This window comes from Lissotriton vulgaris, chromosome 7 (genome assembly GCF_964263255.1).
Source record: "Lissotriton vulgaris chromosome 7, aLisVul1.2, whole genome shotgun sequence".
Taxonomy (NCBI): Eukaryota; Metazoa; Chordata; class Amphibia; order Caudata; family Salamandridae; genus Lissotriton; species Lissotriton vulgaris.
Window position 1 is genome coordinate 397,352,200 of NC_141695.1, and position 27,707 is coordinate 397,379,906.

Genomic DNA, 27,707 nt, shown 5'->3' on the forward strand with positions numbered 1-27,707 from the left:
CTCTACCTATGTGTGCTGGTCCATGCAATTTCCTTGCCATTGGACTAACAAGTTCATTTGGTAAAACTGCTCTCCCATCTGCAGAAATCCAAAAATTCATTTCACTTTTAGTACATCCAGCTGTTTCCCAGCCCTTTTTCTCATCATCTGGTGCATTTTCCTGAACACACTTTAATTCGTCCCACGTATCCACAGTGTCTAACAACATAGTCAAATCAGTTCTTTCCTGTATTCCTCCCACTTCTACATTGGTGTGAGAATACCCTTGTTCCGCACAGTAACGTGCAACTTCATCTGCGTATCGGTTGCCCTGCGACACAAAGTCTACATTCTTTGTGTGCGCGGCACATTTGACAACCGCGATAGCTGTTGGTCCTTGTAATGCTTCTAACAATAATCTCACGAATTCTCCATTCCTAATAGGAGAACCCGAGGAGGTCATGTAACCTCTTTGAGACCATAACTGCCCGTAATCATGAACTACCCCGAAACCATACTGGCTATCGGTGTATATGGTGACTCGAATTTTGTTGCCTGCCAGACAGGCACGCGTCAAAGCAATGATTTCAGCTACCTGAGCGGAATGTACTCCTTCCAGGCAAGCGGCTTCCACAACTCCAGTAATTGTACAAACTGCATATGCTGCTCTCAGCTGACCGATATCGTCTCTTACGCATGAACCATCAACAAAGAAAATTTCATCGGGGTCAGTCAATGGCTCATCTACGATATCCGGTCTCGGTTTGGTGCATAGTTCAGTCACATCAAGGCAGTCATGATCTGTACAAATTTCATCATCAATATCATTTGGAAGTGGCATCAAAGTAGCAGGATTCAAAACAGAGCATCTCTTCAGGGTCACATTCTCAGCAGCCAATATGACTTGCTCGTAGCGTGTGAGCCTGCTATTCGTCAGATGCTGAGTTTTAGTCCTGGTCATTAACAATACCACAGAATGCGGTACGTACACCACTAACTGATGTCCCATAACCACATTTTCACATCTTTCAATGCTGACACCCGTTGCAGCAACGGATTTGAGACATCCGGGCAACGCTGCGGCTACTGGATCTAATGTAGCCGAAAAATACGCAACTGGCCTACGCGCATTTCCGTGTATCTGGGCCAAAACTGCTAAAGCGCAACCTTCTCTCTCGCAGCAGTAAAGCAAGAATGGCTTCTCATAGTCAGGCATTCCCAAAGCCGGGGCACGACACAAGTCCTCCCTCAGCTGCAAAAATGCCATCAAACAATCTTTGTCCCATGGTACCGGATCACTCACCCCCTTGTGCGTCAGTTTTAGTAAAGGTTTTGCCTTCAGTGAAAAGTTGGCTATCCACTGCCGACAATAACCGACCATGCCTAGAAACATCCTGACTTCTCTTTGTGTTTTAGGCGCATTCATTTTCATGATCGCCTCTATTCTGTCTGGAGACACCTTCCGTTTTCCCTTTTCAATCCTGTGGCCCAAGTATTGCACTTCAGTCAAACAATACTGCAATTTACTTGGAGACACCTTGTGTCCGTTCTCGGCCAAGTGATTTAATAAGGTGATGGTGTCTACTTTGCAAGCTTCCTCAGTTTCTGACGCCACTAGGAGATCGTCTATGTACTGGACCAGAACCGAGTTCATGGGCAGCACTAGACTTTCAAGATTTTTCTTCAACAGCTGGTTAAAAATCGATGGGCTTTCTGTATACCCCTGGGGAATACGACACCATGTTAAAACGCGATTTTCCAGCTTAAAAGCGAACAGATACTGGCTCTCCTCATCTAAAGGAATCGAAAAGAAAGCCTGGCACAAGTCTATCACTGTGAACCATTCAGCTTGGAACGGTATCTGAAACAATGTCACTGATGGATTCGGTACCACTGGACAACATGAAACAACGATATTATTTATCTTTCAAAGGTCCTGCACTATTCTGTATTTTCCACTAGGCTTCTGCAAACCCATAATCGGGGAGTTACATGGACTTCCTACGATTTCCTTCAGTATTCCCTGTTTAATCATGGACTCGATCACAGGCTTTATTCCTGCAATCGTCTCCGGTGTCAACTTATATTGTGGTGTTCTTGGATACTTGGCATTGGGTTTTACCATGATCTTTACCGGTTCTACTCCTTTGATCAGTCCTATTTCTTCTCCAGTAAAATCCCACACCTCAGCTGACACAGTCTCCTTCAAATCCTGTGGAAGCTCCTCCACCGTTAAGGTAGGATATAGTTCCACGCATTCCTGCGAGTTTACAACCTTAAAATCGGCATCATCGTCGTTAGTCTGCACTTCTACTCCTTCAGGTGTGCAATATATTGTGCAATTTAGTTTACACAACAGATCTCTTCCTAGCAAACACACAGGACTAGAATCACAAATCACAAACTGATGTTCATCACTGTAATTCCCTATCTTCACTGACACTGGTTCTGTCAGAGGATTCGTCATTCTCCTATTTGCGACTCCTACCACCTGAATCGTCTCTCCCGACATTGGCAGACCTGGGACTACCGCCGATCTCAAAGTGGATCGAGTGGCCCCTGTATCCACCAAAAAGGTCGTAGGACATCCAGCTACTTCAGCTTCCACGTATGGTCCTCTCTGATCTACTTCCAGGGCTGCTCCTAGAGTACAATCTTCTTCCCTATTCACTCGTTGTCCCGTAAGAGGATCAACGTAGTAGCATTCTTCTCCTCCTACGAACAGTGGCATTTGTCTGTAAGTTTTCCCTTCATTTGTAATGCGAGGCGGTTGAGGGAATGGGGCTCGAGGAGTCTGAGTCCCCCCTTTGATAAACTTTCCCTTTGGGACTGCTGTTCCCTTTATCATGCTGGTTTGAACCTCATCCTCCTCCTGTTCTAATTCCCCCGTCTCGACATTATATGGACACTCGCGTCTCCAATGTCCCACCTCGTTACACTGATGGCACCTCGTTGTCTTTTTCAGTGTCGCGATATCTATCCTCGGTCTCGGTCTTTCCTCCTCATCTCTGCTTTGATTATTCTGTTTCTTTCCTAGCGTTCCTGTTCCCTGTTGTCGCTGTCCACCCTTTCCAGCTGATTGCATCTGCACTAGCATCAGCTTCTCCTTAAGTTTCTTTGCCTTCGAATCTATTTCATCGCTACAGTACCTTGCATACCTCAGAATCTCATCTAAAGGTTTGTTTTGCCAACAGATCAAATGTTGTTGAATCATCAGGCTTATGTCCGGTCTTAATCCCAGGACAAACTTCGACACAAACTGTCCTATGTCTTTGGGGTCCATTACATCCAACCCACTATACTGTTTGAATGCTTTCAGCAATCTCTCATAGAACTCGTGAACGGTCTCTTTAGGTTCCTGAGTTGTTCGATCTATCTTAACCCAGTCTATATCCTGCACCGGCACTTTCTCTTTTAACCATGCAATTACCCTCTCGTACTTTTCCATGACTCTCTCTGACGGGCCATTCGTCTGTGCATCCCTGTCGGGTTCACAAGTGGGCCAATCGATACTAAGTTTGCATGCCGTCCACAAATCTCCGGGTACTACGATATCAAACAGAGTGTTCAAATCGATCCACAGTACCTTAGAGATCTTCACGAACCTCTCTACCTGCTTATACCACTCAACGGGATTCTCCCTTAGCTTTGGAAAGGAATTGGTAAATGCCGCTAAATCCCCCCTACTCCAGGGCACATGCACGTAGCTTCCGTTCGCGATTTCTCGCAAAGGAAAAGCTTCCATTCGCATTAGCTCTCCATCCGGGGACCTCGTAAGTGTACTCCTTCTGACGGATCCCCTCTTGGACCATCTTTCCTCCCATTTATCCAAATCCCTCCATACTCTGATACTCAGGATCAGTTCCTTTATGTGCACTTTCAGCCCAATCGTCCTACGCTCATCTAGATCCTGATCCGTGCAACTTAGCCTATGGTTACCCTGTAAAGCTTTAGTTCGCGATAAGTCTATCATATACCTGTTTGCCAAATTAGATAAATTTTCATGAACTGACCTCGCTTTTCGAGTAACATCTTTAGACATATACAGTATTTCATCCGGTTCGTACAGCTCTATCCTTTCTATTGGCAATGTGCCGTCTATTATGTCCTCCAAGTCTGATTTCAAGCTCATTACGTCGAGCCGTTTTGCTTTTATCTCGGCTCTCAGTACCTCACTCCTAGGTGGTTCCTTTACATCCCTCTCATCCCCACTACGAGTCCTACGTCTGAGCACAGGTGAGTTGTGAGGCGTCCTTCTTGCTTCTCTTTGTTCCCACCTCTCTAGATCCCAAGCTTTCCCATCTTCCCTTGGGGTATGGTGGAACAAGGATCTATTCCCCATCACTGCATCCTGTCTTTTCGGATCGGACTCTTTAGGTGCGAGATAGGATCCTCCGTTCTGTTCTAAAGCACTGCAACTCCCTTGCTGTCTGGTGTCGCTCAATAAACGATAAGGTCCTTCACGGTCCTCCATGTTCCCGCGATCTCGTCCGTGATCGCCGGATGCATGGCGAGACCCTTCGCGACTCCCTATACTCTCGTGATTCCAATGTCGCACATTTTCGCCCGGGGCATGGTGAGTGCACCTGAAACTATCTCGGTACTCCTGCGTCTTTCATTCTCCCTCACTAAGGATGAGGCGAGGCACTCCCCCACACCCTGTACTCTTGTCTTCACACATTTGTCTATTGCCACTGGTGGTATGGCAAGTATCTCCTTTGCTTCCTTGACTCCCTCTTTCCCACTCCGGGCTGCTTTCGCCAGCTCCGCAGTGAGAGAGGATCCTGTTATCCTGATCTCTCCATTCTGCTTCTGTTTCTAATCTTTTATTCTGAGTCTCTTCGGCAGCATCCCATTCTTTCAAATACTCCCTTAATTCCTTAAAGGTTTTCGGTTTCGGTCCCCTCAAATCCATATGTCCTCTCTGACCCCCCTGTTCTATCCAGGGACCCGTTGCTGAATCTAATGGGGTACTCCGACTCTTTGGTCCTAGCAACTGCCTTTGGGAATTGATCGTATTATTCCTACTTTCCATCTCTGCCCTTTCCCTGTCCCATCGTGCCTGTTCCTCCTGCTGGGCTCCCTCTGGGTTGTAGATTGACACTATAGGACCTATGGTAACAGGTACTTGTAGAGCATCGGGCAATTGATACGACCTTGCATGCTCCGTTTCTGGCACCTTCTGGACCACGAATCTTCCTACTACTCTCTGTACAGGACTAGATTGAGATACTTCCTCACCTTTCTTGGGATCCCACTCTGATGTGGGGAGCGATTTATATTCCCCCCACCTAGCTCCGTCCCCTTGCTGTAGTTCGGGACTTTCGACTTCTCTGTTGTACGGAGGTGGTCTATCTAATAATAGCCTCTCTATCAGATCCTCATCTGGCTCGCTATCCTCATCTTCTTCTAGAGGTTTCTTTTCTCCCGTAGTCTCTAGCATTGTGAACAGTTTATCTGCTTCTATCTTTTGCACTCTCCACTTTTTAGCTTCGTCATCCGATTTAGCATCCTGCACTGCTTTTACCGATCGTCTCACTCTTTCTTGGCGTCTATTCAAGCTCTTTTCGTGTGCTGCTCTAAACCATGCACTAAGGGCTTCGAACTGTGTTGGCCTCGGTAGAGGTCTCGTTGCAAGCATTACCGCTTTCAGTTGGTTCAATACTTCTAATTTAAACGTCCCGTATCTCGGGAACGTCAGTTCCTTATTCCCTTCTGTTAGCTTATTCCACTCAGAGATCCATAGTATTGAGTGTAAGCCTACATTCACAGCCATATAATAAGCTGGTGTGCCTTCTGGTGGAGCTTCTTCTCCTGCATACAAGTTTCCTCTATCTCTCTTAAAGATCGCCCTCAAACGCTTAAAACACTTCATTTTCAGTAATCTACGATTTTCCTTTATTACTCTTCCTTATTTACTTCCCGATGACAACCACCATTCCCTGCGCGGCTCTCGCTAATCAGCCTATCCCAGCGCGGTTCTACGCTGACCGGCCAATCCCAGCGCGGCTCTACGCTGACGTCACTCGTCCCCTCTGCAGCAGTTCCCCTCCTTTCTCAGCTTGCCTCGCGGTCTTGCATACGTCTCATTCATACGCCGAAAAATGACTACTTCCGTCCAAGCGATCACTTTTCTCTGACTGTACGGCCACAGTCTAACTGTAATTGTCACCTCAACTGACGAGACGTCTTCCTCTCACTTCAGACGCTCGCCTTAACTGATAGGTTACTTACACACAGTAAACGTACGACCAGCGTCCGTTACTCATACACTCGCTCAAACACTCCCCCTATCATCGGTCTGCGGGCGATCAATGGTACCTCATGACCCCCTTTAAAATGGTAGACAATTACTCTGGGTGTTCGATACACCCGAACCACTTAAGCCCTCTCTGGACTTAAGATTTTATCCGGTTGCGCGCGCTCACAACCTTCCCTCAATCACACTACAGGCATTCAACTCCGCTTGACATTACAACACAGGTACAACATAAAACACCGCAATCTGGCAACGCATGACCCTTATACTCACTCTCGACCGACTCTGCTGCTTTTCTCTCGCACCGTCAGCACCTTCTTCGGCAGGGATTCTTCTTCTGGTCGCCGATGACTAGGGACCTTGGGGTAATCTAGACCTGACCTAGGTTGCCTTCCTCAAGAAGAAAACCATCTTTCTCTGCTACCAACTGCGGGGAATGAGATTTCGATATCTTTTCTGATTACTTTGATACCTATCTCATTCATCTATTTTGGATCGATTATTTTCTGTCATTGAGTAAAAGGCAAACCCCACATAGGTTAAATCAACCCCATAGACTGACGCAACTCTGAAGAACCACTTACAACTGATAAAGTTTAAAAAGTTTAATATAAAATCAGAATTAAGTGCATATACAATCCTCTCAGGATAAGATTCAACAAATATACAGGAACTAAAATGAACATAAATTCCCTAAAGAACCTAAGTCTACAAAAGAATACAATTAATATCAATTCAAGAATCAGCAGATTAAAAAGCATAGACACAAAGTGGTTCCGTTGCGTCATCTAAAAAAGAATAAACAAGTTAAATCTGTCCCTACTCTATGCTAGATGACATCCCTACTAGCAAGTTCCTATTACCCTAAAAAAGGTGTCAGCAGTTTGACTTCCAAAGAAGTTCAAACTCTCTTAGCCTCTAATGGTAACTTATGTCGAGAAGTAGTACCCTTTCTGCCTACCCATCCGCTCTCTAAGGGTCCTCGGCCTACTGCTCTCTTGCGCTCTGCTCTTTCTGCGCTCTGAGCTCTTCGCTTTGTCTTCAGGCCATCTGCTCTGAGCTAACTTCTCCCCTGGGTGCTGTCCCTAAATACACAATCACCGTATGGATGGAACGCCCCTTGACGCCCACCGCATACACATTCACATGATGTCATTCTCTAGGTCTTTCCATAGCTTCGTCTCTTCGCGTCGTCCGTTAAGTTGACCTTTCTTCTTAGACGCCATCTTCATCTTCTTGCTTGTAGCCTCATTGACATTCCAGTTGACACTTTCAGAGCAAAGTCTAGCACCTCATCAGAACTCTATTCATTACATTTGTTTTCATAACCTCATTTGGTCCTGTGAACGGTCATTTCTAAACAAGACCCAAATTCCAAGCGTCTCTTATCTCACTTAGGCCATAAACTTCGTCTAGCATTGTCACCTTAAATTTAACAAGACCTTTAACTCTTGGCTCGCACGTTCAGATCAAAGCTATCCACGATTCCTGTGAGCCCACTAAATTACATACAGCGGACTACACTCCTGCGAACCCTTGGTCAGTCAGGTTAAAATCACACATGACCAAACTCTTCTAACATTCCTACAAACTCTTCTACACAGTATAACCTTTAACACACATTTATATATAATCGAATTTAGCAAATCCCTTGATTATAAGCGAATGCATCTTACATAGAATACAACATTTATTCTCATGCTTACACCGTGCTATATATGCTGCACATTTCTTCACTTTACATTTCATCTTCTTCCTCCGCTTTAATAATTATATACGTCTATTCTATTCAGCACGTTATACTGTCCTTAAGCATTTCTACACATTTCTATATTAGCCCAACCTATATATACGGGCCTTCTAATCTAAAGTGAATACAAATACATTTCCTATTACATTGGTTACATCGGCTAACTTTACTCTACATGTGCCAACTTCATGTTACAGATTCTACGTTTATGCGATATGCTTGTAAATATGGTACAGATATACTTTTCATTCAAATTGCGCTCTCTCAGAGTATCCCGGCTGGGATCAACAGAGAGCCTCACACCTAGATGCAATGGAGGGGAACAAAGGCTTGCATCTTATCACTTCAAAGGTACTTAAGTGAGAAACGCTTTTGACATTGTTCAGTCCCTGTATATAAGAGACATGCATATACTGTAAGAATGTCAGATGTGTACACAAATAAAAATGTAAATACAGTTATTTTGTTTTACTTCTTTTATATCTCTTTAGCACTACTTAGCGCTGGGTATCAGAGCGCTTTACATCAATCACACATACAGATTATACGCTGACAATTAATCATATGTGTGTACTTCAATATAAAGGATGTGTTACATAAGACAGTAAGGGTTACAAGGCATAGGAGCCACATGTCCTTCATACATCACTGTACTATAGTAGAAGTAATACAATGTATGAAATGCAATAAAATAAAAAAGTGTCATCTGTGTGTTACATATTATGCTATGTAGGTGATATATTAACCCTCTATGCTACTTTGGTTCAAAACGAGGACTTAGGGAGAACACAGATCTCTCCAGAGAATACATTATTCTCCGGAATTATTTTACCTTTGTTATTATTCCCCAGATTTACCTGGCACACAAAGATCTCTGCAGCAGGTGCCTTAACCCCAGATGATATTTTAAAATACAGACATTGCAACCAATTAAGAAGAACAGATTAACTTCCACGTTTCTCCTTGTTTCCTATTTCTTTGTGGCAGGGTTTAAAAAACATAAATGTATAAGTTGAGACACAAATTTTGCATCAAAATAGTGTAAATTTTCTGCATAACCCAAACGCAAACTCTAACTTCTTAAATATTGTAATACGCTCAAATGTACTTGTTAGATCTGGGGGTCTCTAGTTGGCAATGGTATTCACCTTTGTCCAAATAGGGACCCTTACTTCTAAATCAGGATAAGGCGATTACACTCCTTAATAACCCATGCTCATCCCCTTGGTAGCTTGGCAAGAGCAGACAGGCTTATCTCAGAGGCAGTGTGTTAAGCATTTGAGAATATACACAGTAATACAGTGAAAACACCATAGATGGACACAACACAGGTTTTATAAAAATAAGTATTCTTTATATAGACTTAAACACAAGACCACAAACGACAAAAATCCACAATACTACACTTAAGATCGCTTAAAAGATGATTAACGTTGTTTAGTTCATTTTGATGATGAATGCGACAAATTTCTCAACAAAGTACCTGGATGCGTAACGCAAAGTAAACAAAAGGCTTGCAAAAAGGGGAGATGCGTTGGTTCCGTGATCCGAGGGGGATGATGCGTCATGCCTCAGTGCTTGCGTAGAGTAGGGGATGCGTTGTGATCCTTAACGGTGCAGAGGTGATGCGTAGATTCTCGGCCTGCGGGCCCATTGCGGCACGCATGATGGCGCCTTGATGCGATGCAATGATCCAGTTGAGATGCGAGAAGATGGCGCCCTTGATGCGGCGATGCGATGACGATGCGTAGATACCCTGGCAGCCTTGAGACCACTCTGTACATTGGAGCCGCAAAAGTCCCTATGACACGCTTCTCCGGTGATGCGATGGTGAATCTCACAATGGCGTCACGCTTCTCCGGTGATGCGACAGCAGGCAGCTTTGATGAACACACACTTCCAGGGAGATGCGGCGAAGGCTCGCTTCACCAGCAATATGACGATTTCAGCTACGGCGTTGACACGCTTCTTCTCGATGCGTCGCGCTTCCAGCTCCCAGCGGCACGCAAGTGTTGGAGTCAGAATTCACAGCAAGGAAATTCAGTGGGGAGCTGGAGGTGAAGTCTTTTGTCTCTGAGACTTCAGCAGGAGGCAAGCACAGTTCAAGCGCTTGGAGAATATTCTGTAGATGAAAGTCCTTACAAAGTTCCTTCTCCTTTCCCTTGGCAATGAAGCAACCACTGCAGGTCAACCCAGCAAATAGCACACTGGCAGAGGGGCAGAACAACTCCTGCAGCTTCCTTGGTAGAAAGGTTCCTTGTCCAGAAGTGATCTAATTTCTTGGGATCAGGGTCCCAATATTAATACCAGCGTTTGTTCTCTGAAGGCAGAGAGGCCTCTGCCTAGTCCAAACCAGTTTCTGAGCACTTTATTTACATGACTCTCTTCTTCCTTTCACTGTGCAGGGCAGAGACATCAGCTGTCCCACAGGAGGTGAAGCCAGAACAGGGGAGGGAAGATACAGGTCTGGAGCACTTTGTTGACATGATTTCTCCTCTCCTTTCATATTGCAGGGCAGAGACATCAAACAAGCCACAGGAGGTGGAGCCAGTATTGTAGAGGGAAGACCCAGCCCTATTCAGGTCCCAGGTGCAACTCTTCCCTCCCATCTAGATCCAGATCTCTCTATTCCCCACCGGGCTACCCCAGCCTGTCTCCTGGAATGCCCAAGCCCTGTCACTCACAAACCCAGACAAGGAATACACAATCTAGCAGAGGCAGGCCTGGACAGTTAGGCAAGAAAATACCTACTTTCTAAAAGTGGTATTTTCAAACGCAGAATATTAAAACCAACTTTACTAAAAGATGTATTTTATTATTCTGAGTTCAGGCATGCTAAATTAGAATTTCGACCATGTTCCCTGAGTCAGTTAGGAGTATAGGAATGTAATAATGTAACTGCTCATTCTGGCCTATGGAGAACAGGTAGCCTTCAATAGTAAAAAATGAAAATGGCTGTAATTCACTATTAGACCATGTTACACACATCAGAGCATGTCCTACCTTATACTTACAATGCACCCTGCTCTTTGGACTACCATAGGGGTGTCTAATATGAAGCAAAGGGAAGGTTTAGGGACTGGCAAGTGGACGCACTTTGTCACATGGCAGTGCTAGACTGCACCCAGGCCTTGCAATGGCAAGCCTGAGACACACTTTACAAGCTGCTTCTGTGGGTGGCACAACGAGTGCTGCAAGCCCACCAGCAGCATTTGATTTACAAGCCCTGGGCACACATGGTGCGCTGTACTAGGCGCTGGCAGGTAAATCAAATAACCCAATCATGTAATCACCACTTAGTACATCAAGTTAACATAGGGAGCACTTGCACTGTGGCACTGAATAGCAGTGGCACAGTGCCCAAAGCATATAACCCTCAAAAACATATCAAAACAGAGGAGGCAATCCGTCAAAATGGAAGGGAGGCTCATGCCAATGATGCCAGGTCTAACAGTACTCATGTTAGACCTGTGAATCATATGTGAGGTCTTAAGATCTGATGTCACTTCCTGTGAGGTCATAGGTTGTGATGCCACTGCCTGTGATGCCACATGTGATGTCAAACCCCATGATGTCACCTCCTGTGAAGTCATTTCTTTTAGTGTCACATGATGTAATGCCACTTCCTGTGCAGTCACATGCATTCTGTCTAATTTGGTGAGTCCTTCCACTTCTTTTTTAAGTCTTGTGTGTCTGTGGCATATTCATGTGTGTTTTACAGCTTTGCCTTTGACTGGTGTATAATATGCGCATTTATTAGTGCACTTTAATTCTGCTTCATTGTTAGGTGCCGGTGCTGCCTTCATATGTGCACCATTTCTGTTTCTCAATATAATAACAACGTCTTGCAGTCACGTCTGCAATGCGGAGCTCCCATGATATTGCGGCCCCCGGGGGATGTAGGGTCGCAGACCAGTCTTCCCCCGGGGTTTTCGCGCAAGGAACGGAAGGACAAGGTGGAGGGCGGGACTACAGGGGTTAAACGAAGGGGTGGGATTGGGGAGGGCATATAAGGTGTCAGGAGAGTAAGATCCGGCCTCTTCCTGACACCTGTGCACCACCGGGAGGACATTTTATGTTTGTTAGGTTTTAGGGCCTGTTTAGTGTTGGCTGATTTATCGATCAGTTGGCAGATGGAGGGTTGGCTAGTTGTCCGGTCAGTCTCCGGGGAGATGCCCCTGGTGAGTTTGTGGTGCGGCGGGTGTTTTCACCACGAGGCGAGTGAGGAGGCTGAGCGGGCCGGCTGGAGACGTCATGGCGGGAGTGTCGATCAGGAGCAGCCCCTGGCCCGGTTGGGGATTCAGCACGCAGTGAGTAGGTGCGCGGGTGGGGAATGACGGGTGCGGCGGTTCGCACTGCAGAGCTGCGGGAGTGCATGGCGGCCGAGGCGGGATTTGGCAGATAGTGCCGGGTCACCCTGTCTGGAAGCGGGAGCGGGCGGGGGGTGGGGGGCCCCGCGCCACACGCGCGTTTCAATTTTCCTCAGGCTTTTCTCGGGTTTTCGTCACGCTGCGTTGGCCTGCGGGGGGGAGGGGCCTGGGGGTCCGGTGTGGGAGGCCGCTGGGGGGCTCGCTGGGGGAGGTGGTGGGGGGTTTCTTTCCACCCTTTGTCCGCTGTCCTGGGGGAGGGGGGGCTTGCCCTGCACGCCTGTGGGGAGGGTGGGGACGGTCCCAGGTCAGGCTGCGGGTGCATTTTGGTTGCCATTGCTCCTCGTTTTGCGGGGGACCCCCGTTCGCTGCTGGAGAGGGGTGGCTAAACTTTGTTGCGGGCATTCATCAGCTGTTAGGCAGTGGGCATTGCGACACTTTCAGCGGTGGAGACCGGAGCCGGCAGCGGTCCAGCAGGCCCCCAGTCATTTTTGGCGGCAAGGTGTGGCGTGGGCCCATCCACCCTGGGAGCCCGCTCTTTCCGGGTTGGTCACGGGCGGGGGCGGGTCCCGGTGGAGTTTGTGGACGCACGGAGCAGGGTATCAGGGACTAGGTGAGGGACAGCCGGGACGGCGCGAGGCCCGGTGGTGCTTGGGCCTACCTGGTTATGGCGACCTGGTGGAGGGAGCGGAATACGGACGGTGGCCAAGCTCGACAACAGGTGACACCAGCGGGGCGCACTACGGCCTCCAAACGCTGGTCCCAAGCAGTAGGGGAGTCCGCGGCGGCCTGCCCTCCACTGGGGGATTCGCGCAGCATCAGATACACCGTTTTATCCAGACACTGTTAATTATGTTTTGTGTATGAGTTGGCATGGTTGTGGTGTGAGAAATGCGTGGGGTGGATGGTGTGGTTGCGAAGGGAGCGGTGGGGCTCTGTGGGTGCTGTGTGATGGGGATGTTGGGTTGACTGGTTGGGGGGGGGGGGGGTACATGGTGCCAGGATTGTTCTTTATTGTGGTAGGGGTCAAAGGGGCCAAGGTGGGACATGCAGGCGCAGCCACGATGGGCATGGCGCCTATGGGTAAAGGGGCCTTGTGCTGGAGCAGCCCTTAGGTGCGCGATTAAGGCTGTGGGCTGGGGATGCGGACAGCTTGCGGGGATCATGGCGATTCAGAGGCAATGTGCTGCGAGTGTGGGGGGGATGTGCTGGGGGATACCAGTGCTGCTGCGGCAGGAGTCATGACGGGATCACAGTGTGGGTGATATGATTCACAGCGGATACTTGGCAGCAGGATGACAGGGATGGCCGGTCGGCTCCCTAGTGGCATTTGGATGTGACATTGGCTTTCAGGTGGGTGGGGGGCTCTGGGGTCTGGATGCTTACACTGGCGGCGGGGAGGAGTGTTCCTGCGAGATTCGGGCGCTACCCGCAGCATGACGGGCGTGGCGGCGTGGCAGCGCCACGTGGGCGCAAGGCTGGAGCAGTGAAGGTGGGTGCTGAGTGCGCCGGGGAGGTGGAAGCCTGGTTTTGGTGTACCGTGTAGGTGACGCAAGGCTTCACATCTTGGAGTAGATTGTCGGTGGGGATTTTCACGCGAAGGTTGGGGAATTGTTGTGTCGGGCTATGCCGGAGGGTGAGTGGTTTTCGTCCCCAGGAGTTGGTGGCATGGCAGTCGATGGGGCGTGAAAGGAGTGCAGGAGCGAAGTCACAACCTCTATCAGCGGACTCAGGCCTGGGGGAGTTTTCAAAGGATGGGCGTGGTATGGCGGTGGGGTGGTGTTTTTTGGCGGGATGGTTTGGGAGTGGTTTTTTTTCAAAGGAACGAGGAGTTTATGATGGAAGCGTTTGCGGAGATGTAAAGGGCGGCTCGGGGTGGACCTGTTGGACAAGTGTGCATGAGTAGTTGAGGGCTTGTAGCAAGGGGCGTTTTTGGTGGGGGATGGCCGAGGTGGTTCGGGACGAGGTGGCGCGGTGGTAGCGGTATTGGGGCCGCTGTGTGCTGTGGTCTTGGGGGGGGGGGTTTGTTTGGCGTTGAACTGGGTGCTTTGTACTGCGCGCCACGGGGTCGGGGGTTGTGATTCAGAGCTACTTGCAGATAAGAAGGGACCGAGGGGAGGTAGGTTGGATCGTGGGGGGCATGTTGGTAGTGCCAAATTGGGGTGCGGGCTTTGCGAACGGAGCAGCTGAGGTGCGGTGTAGTTGTGGCAGAGGTGTGCACGGACATGAGGGCAGTAGGGGCCGGGCATATTGGTGTCGGATTGTTCGGAGGCAAGGGTGAGTGTGGGAAGATCACCAGGGATTACGAGCGCAGTTAGTTGGAGGGAAGGAGTCGTCTTTCGATGGGGGGAGACATTTCTCCTGGTATTTGCTGGCCATGTGCATAACAGGGATGTTCTGTGGCGGGACAGTCTGGAGAGGAGTGTGGTTCTTGGGGGCTCGGGGCGGCAACAGCTGTGTTGTCATTTGGGGGTCCTGGGGGGGGCAGTGGTGGGGCGGTGGATGTACAGGCGGTGTCTGTGGCGGCGTGGTACTGGGGGCATGGGGTTTGTCTTGCAGAGGGGATCAGGTTGACGGCCATTAGAGGGCTGGGGGTACGCCATGTATTTTTACAGGACTAATTTTTTCTTCTCTACCAGGGGGTCTTGACGTAGAGCGGGAGCCAGGGCAGTCGCCTGGATGGGTGTGGCCATTTTCTCCCCGATTTGGTCGACGGAGGAGGCGTGCTAGCGGGTGTGTGGACGTTACTGGGTGGGGTCCACGGTCGTTGGGTGGTGACCTGGTGAGAGATCGAGTCGGAGAAACATTTGTGGGGGGGGGATGTTGGTACCAGTACGATCACCGTTGGGCACAGGAAATGGGAGGTTGCCCTGATTTGTGGATCCATGATGGGGAAAAGTTTACTGGGATATGTCAGGTCTGGCATTATCCTGGGATGCTTAGCAGGGGATGTGTTTCCAGTGAATGGAACATGGGGCGTCATGGACATACACATGTTTGTGCTTGGGGGAGACTGTTTTGGGGGTCAAGGATGTGGAGATCCAGGCCATGGTGCCCTGGGTGATGGGACTGTTTGGGGTGAGATGGAAGGTGGGGGCCTTTTTTCACGGGGAGCCGCCTGTCGCGGTCCAGGAATGGTCAGGACCGTCACTCACTTACATTCGAACGGAGGTGCAAGCTGTGGATGGTCGTCCACGGGGGGGCACCTAACAGGGACAAAGTTTGGCCCGAGAACACCTGGGGACGGATTGCTGGCCCGGTTGGGTGAATTGTCGTTCACTGCGGGTAGGGGGGAGATACACAGTTGGCTGTCCACCGCAGGGGGTTATGAGAGATGAAGGAGGGGGACCGGGCATGAGTTTGATTCCTTAACGATGACGGAATTGTGTTTGCATTAAGATTCCTTTATGGTCTGCAACTGTTATGGTTTGCCAAGGGATACGAAGGACTGAGGTACAAGGGCTGGATGGTCGTTCACCTCGGAAGTGGGGTGGGGGAACGGCTTGGGTGACCAATGATTGATCCGGGGGTTGTTGGTTTTGGTGGCCTCGGGGACAATGGTGGACGGTCATTCGCCGCAAAGGGGGGGCACTTACCCAATGCACGGAGATATGCAGGATGTAGTGAGGATGAACTGGCAGTGGCTTCGTGCTCCCCTAAGATCAGCCTTTGTTTTCATTGACATAACATGATCATATAAGATCACGTCGCATTCTAGAATGCTTCTTTGTCATCTTGAACTTCTCAGGTTATTCGGTGTTTGCAGACGTGAGCACTTCCATTTAGAAGGGGGACGATCTTACATGTTGCACGGCCTTTGGGGGGGGGGGGGCACCTTTATGGGCCGGGAGCGGGCAATGATTGGCAATGGTTGTCGAAGGGGCAAAGGACAGTTGAACAGGGGGTGGATGGTCGTCCACCTCAGGAGGAAAGGGGGCACATTGGATGGCCAATACAGTGGTCCGGAAGGGTTGCTGGTTCTGCTGGGATTTGTACAAGTGGTGGATGCAGGCCAGATGGTGGATGGCCATTCACCGCGGGGGGAGTGAAGTTTTTCAGCCAAATGATTGGGACCGGACATGTTGCTGGTTTATACGGACATTGGGCAAGGTGGTGGATGGTCATTCACCGCGTATGGGGGGGGGATCCCCCCCCTTTTCTGGCAAGGTATGGCCCCATGGGATGTTTTGCGTACCCCGCATGCAGGTGCAGGCGGGAGTGATGGAATATCGCAGGGTTGAGAGCAGTTTTTCTTGGTGGATTTTGCCAGGGGACGTTCCTGAATTGCAGGGGGACGCATGTTCGGGGGATGGTCGTTCACCGGGTGCTGCTGAAGGGAGGCTGCCTTTGGGCACGGGATTGAAGGGGGCCCGTTTCTGGAAGGGCACCTTTCGCGATTCGTGTTTCTATCGGGAGTGGTATTTTTTGCTGCAGGATCCGGGGTGAGGTGGTGGATTGTCGTCCACTGGGAAGCGTCAGGTGCGGCTGGCAGGTGGCGAAAGGTGTGCATGACAGTGGGGGGCAGGTAATCGCCCTACGGGGGTTCTCTGGTTGGCGGTACTTTGGAGGGGAGGGGAGTCACATACGGGCGGATCCACTCCTCGGGTGGGGGGAGAACGGTACACAGGTGACTGATAGTGGGGCACGGGAGGCAATGAGCAATAAAGGCAAAGTCAACAGAGGATGCTTGGAGGGCAAGTGAAGGTGAGAATGGGGAGAGGAAGGAGGTTATCGAGTGAATGAGTGAAGAGTCAGACAGGTGAGAGGGTTATGGAAAGGCAGAATTGAGAATGCGTGGGTATGGGATGGAAACGTATATTTCATGCATTGATGTACTGTTAATAAATCTAAATGATTATGGAAACGTATATTTCATCCATTGATGTTAATAAGTCTAAATGATTGCAACCTTGTCCTAATAAATGGCCTTTTACACTTCAAGTAACAGCGTGGAGTGTAGTTATTGCGCGAGTCGCATATACATATGGGTGCATGCGTGCATCTGTTTTGTTTGAATGTGCACATTTCATTGCTGAGCTTAGTATGTAGGTGTGTCGCTTTTAAGTGGGCACTGTAGCAGATTTTTTGTAAGTGAGACATTCATTTGCGTACCACTACTCATCCACCAGTTTTCGGTAAGTGTGGTGCAATTGTGTATTGAGTGTAACTCTGCCTTAGTGTAGTGGAAACAAAGGTACACGTTGGTGTCTACGTTCAGTAAATGTAGCTCTTTCATGAGTGTACAATAGATGTGCATCCATTTTGTGTACATTTCTCGCACTAATTTGGAACTCATGACCTTTGTTTAATGTAATTGCTGCACATGCTTACACGTGTCTCTTGCTATAAGCGACAGCACAATAATGTACAGTGTGCACGACAGCTCGGGTTCCAAATGTTAAACTGTCATAATGCGTCAGAAATGTTTTCTCTTGTGTGAGCTGTAGGATTTTACCGAGTGCGTTAAATCGGCCTGCCAGTGTTGCGTATCCCTGTGACGTGCATGTGTGGTGACTGGTGAGTCAGTTAGATTAGCGTGCTCGCCGCGTGTTCTGTTCCGGTTGCGTCAGTAGCGTGTGTATACGGTACGTTCTCGTGCACCTAGTACCTCAACTCTTCCTGTCATCGTTTAAAAATAAAGAGCACTGTTTTCCAAACGAAGAAGCTAAACCGGGAATCTGACGACGCACGGCGCCTCCTGGGAGTCCCAGGAGTAGGTTCTTGATGAGATGATCAGAGACAAGCCCTGAGATGAATGCGAATTCAAGCTGGTTGGCGCTTATTTATCATAGTTTATTTATGCGCGCGCTCTGGGTAAACACGCGGAATGGAAAGCGATAGACGGGACTTTGAGGTCCTAAACAGAGTGCGGCGGGGACGCGGGCGCGCGCACAATATAATCGCATTGTGTCATTAATTCATTCATTCTGCGGGGTGAAACACATGATTGTCGGTCGATAGGTATGAAATGGTACAGAGAAGATGAGAGCATGACCCGGGCGTGCTGGACATGGTTTCAGATACTGTGGTTACTGTGGTGATGTGCCATGTAACACGGGGGCCTCAGCTCTAATAGTAAATGACTGACAGACACTCTGTGATCAGGTTGCCGGGAAGACCACGAGCGGTCTTTACCGGGTTTATTTATACCCTCGGGGCGTGCCCGCCCTGAGGGGTGATTGGATGCTTGAGTGTTGCTACCTTATATGGTAGAGCCTACCTGGCTCTCTACATCCCTCCTTCATTTCAGTCTGCTTCATCACCAGTTCTTGGTCTTCAGGGGGAGGTACACACAAAGTCCCGCAACTTGTGGCTTGGGCCAGGGTTTGGCCGAAGGTTATATCTTTGGCTTCGGCCCTTTGGTGATTGAGTGTCCCCAGCCGGGGACACGTCTCCTTGCGCTCTGCAGGTCGGGGAATTGTCAGCCAATGCGCACGGCAACGGCAACGGGTCTTGGCTTCTCCTCTGGTCTCCGACCGACGTTTGATCATCAGACCCTCTCGCTGATGATGAAACTGTTGGAGACAGCCCGGCTTGTCGTGGCCCGACCTCTTCTTCCTCGCCTTGGTCCTCTGTTCCTCCCCTCGCTGGTTTAAAGCATGACACATTTCGCGTGACTCTTTGTTCACCTTTCTTGACAGTCACCATGGTTCCTTTGATCCTTTCAACGGTCCACAAATCCGGTTCATAGGAGGTCCTATACTTCCATCCGGGGTGTCGGTCATGGACCACTACTGTGTCTCCTTCCTGTAGATTTGATGTCTTCGCACGTCTGGCCGCACTAGCCTTTTGGTTGGTTACATCTCTTCTGGACTGAATGGCGTCCCCATCTCGCTCAGGTGGTGTCCACGAACTTGCGGACGGGATAATGTCCCTGGGGGCCTTTTTGAACAGTAAATGGGCCGGGGCACACTTGGTTGTGCAGTGGGGCGTTTGTCGGTAGGCTCCCAGGAATCGGTCTAGAGCGGATTCCGGATCTTCTCCTTGACTTACGGCAATCCTCAGGGCTCTGTTAATGGTCCTCATAAGCCTCTCCACCTCTCCATTGGCCTGCGGCCACACGGGGTGATTTTCCGATGTTTGATTTGGAGGGCTTCCAAGTAGGCTTGGAAGTCTCGGCCTTGAAAGGGAGGACCGTTGTCTGTTTTAATTTCCTCCGGCAATCCCATGGTCGCGAAGATCTTGTCTAGATTCCGTTTGACTTGGGGAAAAGCTGTGGAGGGGATTACCTCCACCACCGGGAACTTGGAGAACGAGTCCACTAGTACCAGGGTATGGCGACCATCCGGGAAACTCCCGAAGTCCAGGCTCAGGTTGGTCCAGGGCAGCGTCGGGGAGGGCTCCGTCATGACAGGGGCCGGGGCGGGATCTCCTCCGGTGATTAGACACGCGTGGCAGGCCCTCACCATCTCTTCTACTTTGAGGTCCATCGCCGGGAACCAGACCCGGCACCGCAGCCTGGCCTTTGTTTTGGCCATTCCCTGATGCCCGACGTGAGCGAGGGACAGAATCCTTGGATGGAGGTCTTCCGGTATCACTATTAGATGCCCTCGAAGGACCACACCTTCATCCCCGACACTCAGTTCATTCCTAATCTGCCACATTTGCTGGCGGGCGTGACTGACTTCAGGCCTGAGCCCATGTATTCCATCCAGGAAGTGCGCCCATTGGTTCCCCCTGAGCGCGTGCTTGACTCGGCATAGTGTTTCATCTCTTTCTGTCGCTTCCCCAATTTCTTTCAGTGTCATTGTCTCTGGACACGCGTTTTCTGAGATCCACTGCACAAAGGCGTCCGCTTCTTGACTTTCCTCTAGTCTAGTGGCTGATTTGGTGCAGTCCGGGTGTCTCGACAGGTAGTCCGCTGGGTTGTTGACCCCCGGGCGGAAGATGACTTGGAAGTTGTAGCCCTGTAGCTGGACGGCCCACCTCTCGATCCTTGGAGGGGCCAGCCTCGTTGATCCTGCAAATAGGGGCACAAGGGGCTTGTGGTCCGTTACCACCCGGAATTCCTGACCGCATAGGTACAAGTGAAAGTGCTGACACGCCCATTTTATTGCCAGGGCTTCTCTTTCGATCTGTGCATAGCGGGTCTCGGTGTCCGAGAGAGCCTTGCTGGCGTACGCCACCGGTTTCCAGACATCAGCTCCGTATTCTTGAAGGAGCACCGCTCCCAGGCCCACCGGGCTTGCGTCGACCACTAGTTCAGTCTTCCTCTTTGGCTGGAAATACGCCATCACTGTGGTGTCCAGAAGGCTGTTCTTGATAGCTTGGAACGCCGTGTTCGCCGCCACTGTCCAGTCCCACTTATGGTCATGGCGGGTGAGTAGCCTCAGTGGCTCGGCCAGGTCTGCAAGGTTGGGGATGAACCTCCCGCAATACGTTGCCATCCCAAGGAAACTCCTGACTTCCGTGGGGTTTCGCGGGGTGCTGGCAGCCCGGATGGCTTCGGCCTTCCTGGGGTCAACCTTCAGGCCTTCTCGGGTGAAGATGTAACCGAAGAAGTCCACTGAGTCCTGGTAGAAGGCACATTTGGATTTGTGAAGTGTCAGGCCTTGTTCGGATAGCCTTTTGAGGGTCGCTCTCAGGTGTACGTGATGCTCTTCAAGCGATCCAGAGTACACCAGGATGTCATCACTCAAGTTGATGACCCCACTCAGTCCGGATAGCACCTCTCTGATTGCATTTTGAAAGACTTCAGCTGCCGAGGACACTCCGAAGCTTAGTCGTTTGTACCTCCTCAGCCCAACGTGTGTGGAGAAGGTTGTAATGTAGCGGCTGTCTGGCTCAAGCTCCAGCTGATGGTAACCTGCGTTTAAATCGAGTTTGGAGAACCATTTGGCACCGTTGAGGTCCGCTATGATGTCATCCATGGTAGGGGTGATATGCCTTTCCCTCTTCACCGCTACATTTGGCAGACGCATATCCACACACAGCCGTATAGCTCCGGGTTGCTTGGGCTTGGGCGCCACGACAAGTGGAGAGACCCACGGTGTGGGCCCGGTCACCTTCTCGATCACACCGAGTTCTTCAAGCTTCCTCAGCTCATCCTCCACCTGCGGCCGCAGATTGAACGGGACACGCCGGTGCCTTTGGGCTGTCGGTCGCACAGACTTGTCTATGTGTAGTTTAAACTTCTTGTTCTTAAGTTTCCCTAGTCCTCTGAACAGTTCTGGAAACTCCTCCATCAAGAACTCTGCATGTGACTGGTGCACTTGATTAGCGAAAAATACTAATCCGAGGTCCTCGGCGGTGTGGCAGCTTAGTAGCGTACCTTTCCTTCCTTCCGTGACGTGGAACTTAGCTACAGTGGAGTATTCCCCTTGTCTGATTGTTGTCGTGATCACTCCGCGCAGCGGCATGGGCTCTGTTCCTCCATACGTGTATATTCTCGCTTGGGACGGTACCAGTTCAGGCCTCGGCATCATCTGGTTGTACTGCTCGGAGTCCATAACATTCACAGATGCCCCAGTGTCTATGAGTGCTTGTACTGTTGTGCCATCCACCTTGACTGAACACATCGGTGGGGGTCTTCTCCTTGTGGACGCTGCGGATGCTCTGCCTACGTATGAGACGACGTAGACTTCGTCGTCTTCATCATCCTCGTACCACTGAGGCCGTTCTTGAGCATGGCTGTCTGGTGGCGGGTCGGCATCCTCTTCAAGCGACATTTGATGAACTCTCCTCTGTATGTTTCTCTGCCTTGTCACTGCCGGCCTGTACTTTCCCCCTCGGCATACCTTCGCAAAATGGTTCATCCTGCCGCATTTGGAGCACGTGCGCCCTTTTGCTGCACACGCTGCGGTGGCGGAGTGGGCCTCTCCACAGTACCCGCACTGATTCCTTGTCGTAGTCACTTGATGCGGCCGACTCGCCGCAGGTTTCCGGTGAATTGCTTCCACTCTCTCCGTTTTGATCTGCACTGGCTTGGTCTGTGCGGGGGTAGCTACCGGGGTGTGTAGCGCCGCCTCCATTTCCTCAGCCCTCACTTCTGACAGCTCATGTGACCTTGCGAGAATCAAGATCTCATCGAGCGAAATCCCTGGTTGGCGCAGGATTAGTTTCCTTAGCAGCTTTGAACGGCACCCCACAATGATTTGATCCCGAATTTCCTCACGCGGGTCCGTGAACGGGCAGGTGTTCGCCAGCCGGCGTAGCCTTGCGTAGAACATGTCTACCGACTCGGAGCCTGTTTGCCACGCCCGTTTGAATTTAAACTTTTCGAAATCGTTGTTCAGCTGGGGGTCAAAGTGTGTGTTTAGTGCGGCCACCGCGGCCTCATAGTCGCTGTCACCTCCTGTGTTGGGGAGCGTCTCAAAGAGCTCATCTATCTCTGCTCCGCCGTATAGGATCAAAAGGGACCTCTTGACCTCGCCATCTGTCTCCCTGGTGCCCTTGAAATAATGGTTCAGCCTGCGAACCCACGCCTTCCATCTCACTGCTGCAGTGGCCGGGTCAGACGCTTCACTGAACGGCGGCAACGGCGCCGCGCCTGAATGGGTATGATGGCTAGTCTGCGGGCCGGGTGTTGCGGCTTGAGCCTGTGCTGGGATGTGTCCTGCTTGGACAGGTGGGGAAGGCTGTGCAGCCGGTGCTGGTGCCTCATCCTGCAACGCTGGGGCTCCCTCCTCCAGGGACATGGTGTGACCTTTATCTATTTTTATTATTGTATTTTTTCAATTTATTTCCTCTTTTTTTTTCTTTCCACTTTATTTAGCTCAGTAAACACCTGGTGTGGGGTAGACAAGCACTGTCACGCTCCTCGCGCCGGTCCTTAGTGATATTGACGCGTGCAGTACCACTGGCAGCCACCGGGGGCCGCCTCACGCTCGTTCGCGCTCTTCGCGCTAGGCAGCTGACAAGAAGAGCGACTCCTGAGGAGAGCGTCGTCTGAGGGAGATGCTCAGGAGCGAGGTGATCGTCGCCTGACGCACTTACAGGTGCGTGGTGCGCATAAGGCGGGTCAGAGACGTGGCGCGGAGCCTCACCGGCCTCAGCAGCCGGATTCTCGGTCCGGCGTATGCCTCGACACAGGCAGCCGTCGCCCGGACAACCAGCCAGGTAGGCTAAGAGGCGCTCGCAGGGGGGGCAATGATCGCGCACTCACCCTAGGCGCTCTGCGGTCCCGGCCCTGCCAGCTGAAAGCGCTTCCGACGGGAAGGCGCGTGGGCAGGCCACTGACCGGAGCAGAGCGGGAGCGGGCTCCGTGATGCGCCGTCACTTCTCTTCGTGTTCAGCACGCGCAGGGCAGTCCGCCTTCGTCGCCAATGTGGTGATGTGCCATGTAACACGGGGGCCTCAGCTCTAATAGTAAATGACTGACAGACACTCTGTGATCAGGTTGCCGGGAAGACCACGAGCGGTCTTTACCGGGTTTATTTATACCCTCGGGGCGTGCCCGCCCTGAGGGGTGATTGGATGCTTGAGTGTTGCTACCTTATATGGTAGAGCCTACCTGGCTCTCTACAGTTACCAGCCGAAGAACAGAAAATTGCAGTTCTAATCCCGGCTTCCCTCACTTGAACAAATTGTTTGATTCTGGGCAAATCACAATATAATATCCTGTAGGATCAGATCGTGTTAGAGGGAGGTGGAGAGGTCGGCTGAGTGAAGAAGCAATAGCCCCCTGTCCAAATTGTTCATTTAAAGCCGCGTTTGGTTCATCCAGCATTGGACTCGTTTCAGGTGGTACCGACCTGATGGTGAACTTCCCAGCCATCTTCCAATGCCAAGAGGATCTGTGTATCTTCATGTATGTGTTCAACAGACAGAGATAGAGGAGGCACTGGGGGGCCCTGAAGTGATGGGATGAATCTAAGAAAGAAAAGGACCCAGACTGACTTGGTGGGGGCGAGTTGAGAGGAATAAAGAGAACCAGGAAGGAGCCCAGTCTCCCACTTCTGCATGGCTGCCAAGCCAGTCAAGAAGAAGGTGACGGCTGATGGTGTTCAGTGCCAAGGAGTATGGTTGTAGCTATCAGCTGTGAAGCTGGAGCAGGGCCAGTGGGGTCCAGAGGCATGAGGGGAGGGCCATTACCTGTAGTAGCCATTCATCTGGCCACCCAAATCTCTTTCAGTGTTTGTGGTCGCTGCCTGCGGCCTTGCTAGTGTTTATATTTAGGTTGGTGTTTGGAAAGGGCACTGGGTCCTGCAGAGGTTGGTCACATGGCAGAAGCTCGCACGCTTTTTGAACTAGTATTTTTGGGACCAGAGAGATTTTAAGGCATGGAAAATAGGGGCAATTGTCCAGGGCCCCCATAATCCATGGACCCCCATGCGGAAATTAACTTAATCCCTCTCTCCCATCTCTATTCCTGTATGCCGATTCCACTCCTCTCTGCTCGGTGGCATCTAAACGATTTTGGGGCCCCAAAGAAGGCAAAATGTAACTGTTTTTGATTTATCCCAATTTCAGAAGGGTTTTTTTTGGCATCATGCAGGCTTAAATTACATAAAATAGGTAATACATTTAAAAGTTTTTCTGAACCCTAAAATCTATCTTGCCCAGGGCCCCAAAAATCCTTAAGCCAATACTGATTAGGACAGAATTTGCCACTGATCTTCATGAATAGAGCTGTTGTATAATGTGGTGAATGCAACGTCACTCAATACCTTATAAACAAGGTTGAGCCAGTATGACTGAGGTGCATTGTGGGTCCGTTCTGCATATGCAAGTTATGTCTGCCATTATAGGTGAGCTGGTATTTGTAAAATACCCCAGTGACAAGTGTCCAGCGCTGAAAGAGGACCTTCTGTCTCATATGACAGGGGCACTGTGTCCCGAGATTTGCCTGAACAGGGGATGCTGCGAGGATCTGCGGGGAATGAATCGTAATGGGGTAGCACGGTAACTGTCCCGGTAATTGTTCGGGACTGGTTTCTGTAGAGGTGATGATTTGAAAGAAAATTGGAAAGTGTCATCTGTTGCGCTGAGGACGGAGATAAAGTTTAACGAAGCATGTGTTGGCATAAGGAATGCTCACATAGGCAAGGAAGTGGTTTGATGTGATGCCAATAGTTTTTTCTAACATGTTTTGGATCATTTGAAGCCCATATTGATTCATAGCTGCACACTTGCGAACTGCGAAGTGCAGAAGCAGGAGTGGGGAAAAAGAGACACCGTGGTTACAGTCTCGCTGGACCGATTTACGGAGCAGGGGCAGGCTGCTGTGCTCGGAGCGAGCAGGTGCACCTCTGAGTCGTCTAAATCGTTCATGAATTCCTGGTTCCAAGGGCTGCCTCTGTGCCCAGGTGAGTGACGTTCAAGTGGCCTATTTTCCAGTGCTTAATTTGTAAAATTAAGCACCATGGCTCTCGTCGGGAGACCACTGCAGCTTGCACCACACATTGCCCCTGCCAGTGAGACGAATGAGAGTAACAACGCAACTACTTACCATCACACACCAATAAGTGGGACAATTCGGACTATTTCAGGCTCACAACGCTATAAGAATGGCTTGGGCAGCAGGTGATAGTCATGTTTTATGTATATTGAATTATTATTTGACTGTTGTGGTGTTCTCAGACAGGACAGCACCACCTTGTGGCAGATTCCAATAAGTGATGGTGTTGACAATTAAGTGGTGCCAGCAATGGAAACCACCGGCTCAAATGAAGCACTGCTAACTTCCAGTTAAACTATGATGTGTTTCCTCGCCTTTGAATATTTTCTGAAACAAAGCTACTGACAATTCTAGCACTAACCTGTAACCTTTGTACCGTGCAGCTCTTATTTCAAGCATTTTAGAAATAGGCAGAACCAGGGACAGACGTCCTTGTAGATGTCTGAAATGTCTCAGCCATGCAGCCTTTTATTGTGACAACAGATGTTATCTCCTTCCAAATGTATTTTCAGTAAGACGTACATGGGCACAAGTGCTTTCTTTATGTAATATTATTTTTTGCCAAATGTCATATATTTTTTTTCATGCATGGGGAGTTTAACTGATTTGCTTATAATTTCAGGGGTCGTAGCTAGACATAACAAGCATTGGCAAAGCCAATATATCTTGCCTATGAGCCTATTGACTCTGCCATAGCCTTTTGTCATGCTGTAGTGTATAGCATGGGCATTGCTGACTTTGACAATGGTCTGCAGCCAAGCTATAAAGCAGAGTGACAGCTCAGGAGCATGGCTAAAAATAATTTTAAAAAGTATATGATGAATCCAGCGATAATGCACAAAAAAAGTATTTGCCCTGGCTGCACCATAGTGCTTTCCTGAATTAGATTTAGCCACACTGCAAAGCATCCACGCTGCTTTACATCATGGCTACAAAACATTGCCAAAGCCAATAGTGCTCATAGGCGAGACCTATTAGCTTTGCCAATGCTTGTTGCATGTGCTTCTAAGCCTCATGCGTCCCTAAAAGTTTGTTCATTTTAGACACATTTTTATATGAAGCAACCTCTTTAAAATGAATCATGTCAGCTCTCCTATGCTTTAACTGGAATAAAAAGAGCGGAGTGTTGTCAACAAAGCATAACTAAGAATTATTTTCAAGGGGTGTGGTGTTTGTAATTAAGGGCGTGTTTTCAACCTCATGAAAGTCCTGTGCTTCACTCAGGGTGCCATCTGACCAGTGTACGGGTGCTTCTGTGCATCTTTTACTGATGTTTTATCCAGATATAGCACACAACAATAAACTTGTGCCTAAATCTAGCCAGACCTATTGACTCTGTCAGTGAATGTTAGACATATGAACTAAATAAGGGCCAGATGTAGGTAATTCCTATTTACAGACTCTTAAATACCGAATTTTACAGATTTGGTATTTAAGAGTCGGTAAATAGGAATGGGGGAGATGTAGGTAATTCGAATTTAAGAATTTACTGAAGCGGTAGGATTCGGTATTTACCGATTCGGTAAATACCGAATCGGTATTGCCCATTGATTCCTATGGACCTCGAAGCCCATAGGAATCAATGGGCAATACCGATTCGGTATTTACCGAATCGGTAAATACCGAATCCTGCAAGGGTGCAGAGGGTGTCACTTTGACACCCTCTAGCACCTCAATTCCGGACTTGTGTGCCATGTGGCACACAGACATGCCCTAAGGGCATGTCTGTGCGTCACATTGCACAGGTGTGCATGCACAGATGTGCATGCACACCTGAATTCGGTATTTTACCACACAATAGGATTTTGTGGTAAAATACCGACTCTTAAGGGCCTGTGGCACTCTCAAGAGTGGTACAAAAGGGGGTGGTGATGGACGGAGCATCTGAATCAATCAAACACTCACACCCAGTCAAAAGATCTGGGTTTAATGCATCACCGTTCTTTAGCCCACTCTGCCACCCCAGTTCAGACATGGCTATATGCAAATCAGCCTGACCCTGTGCCTCATGGG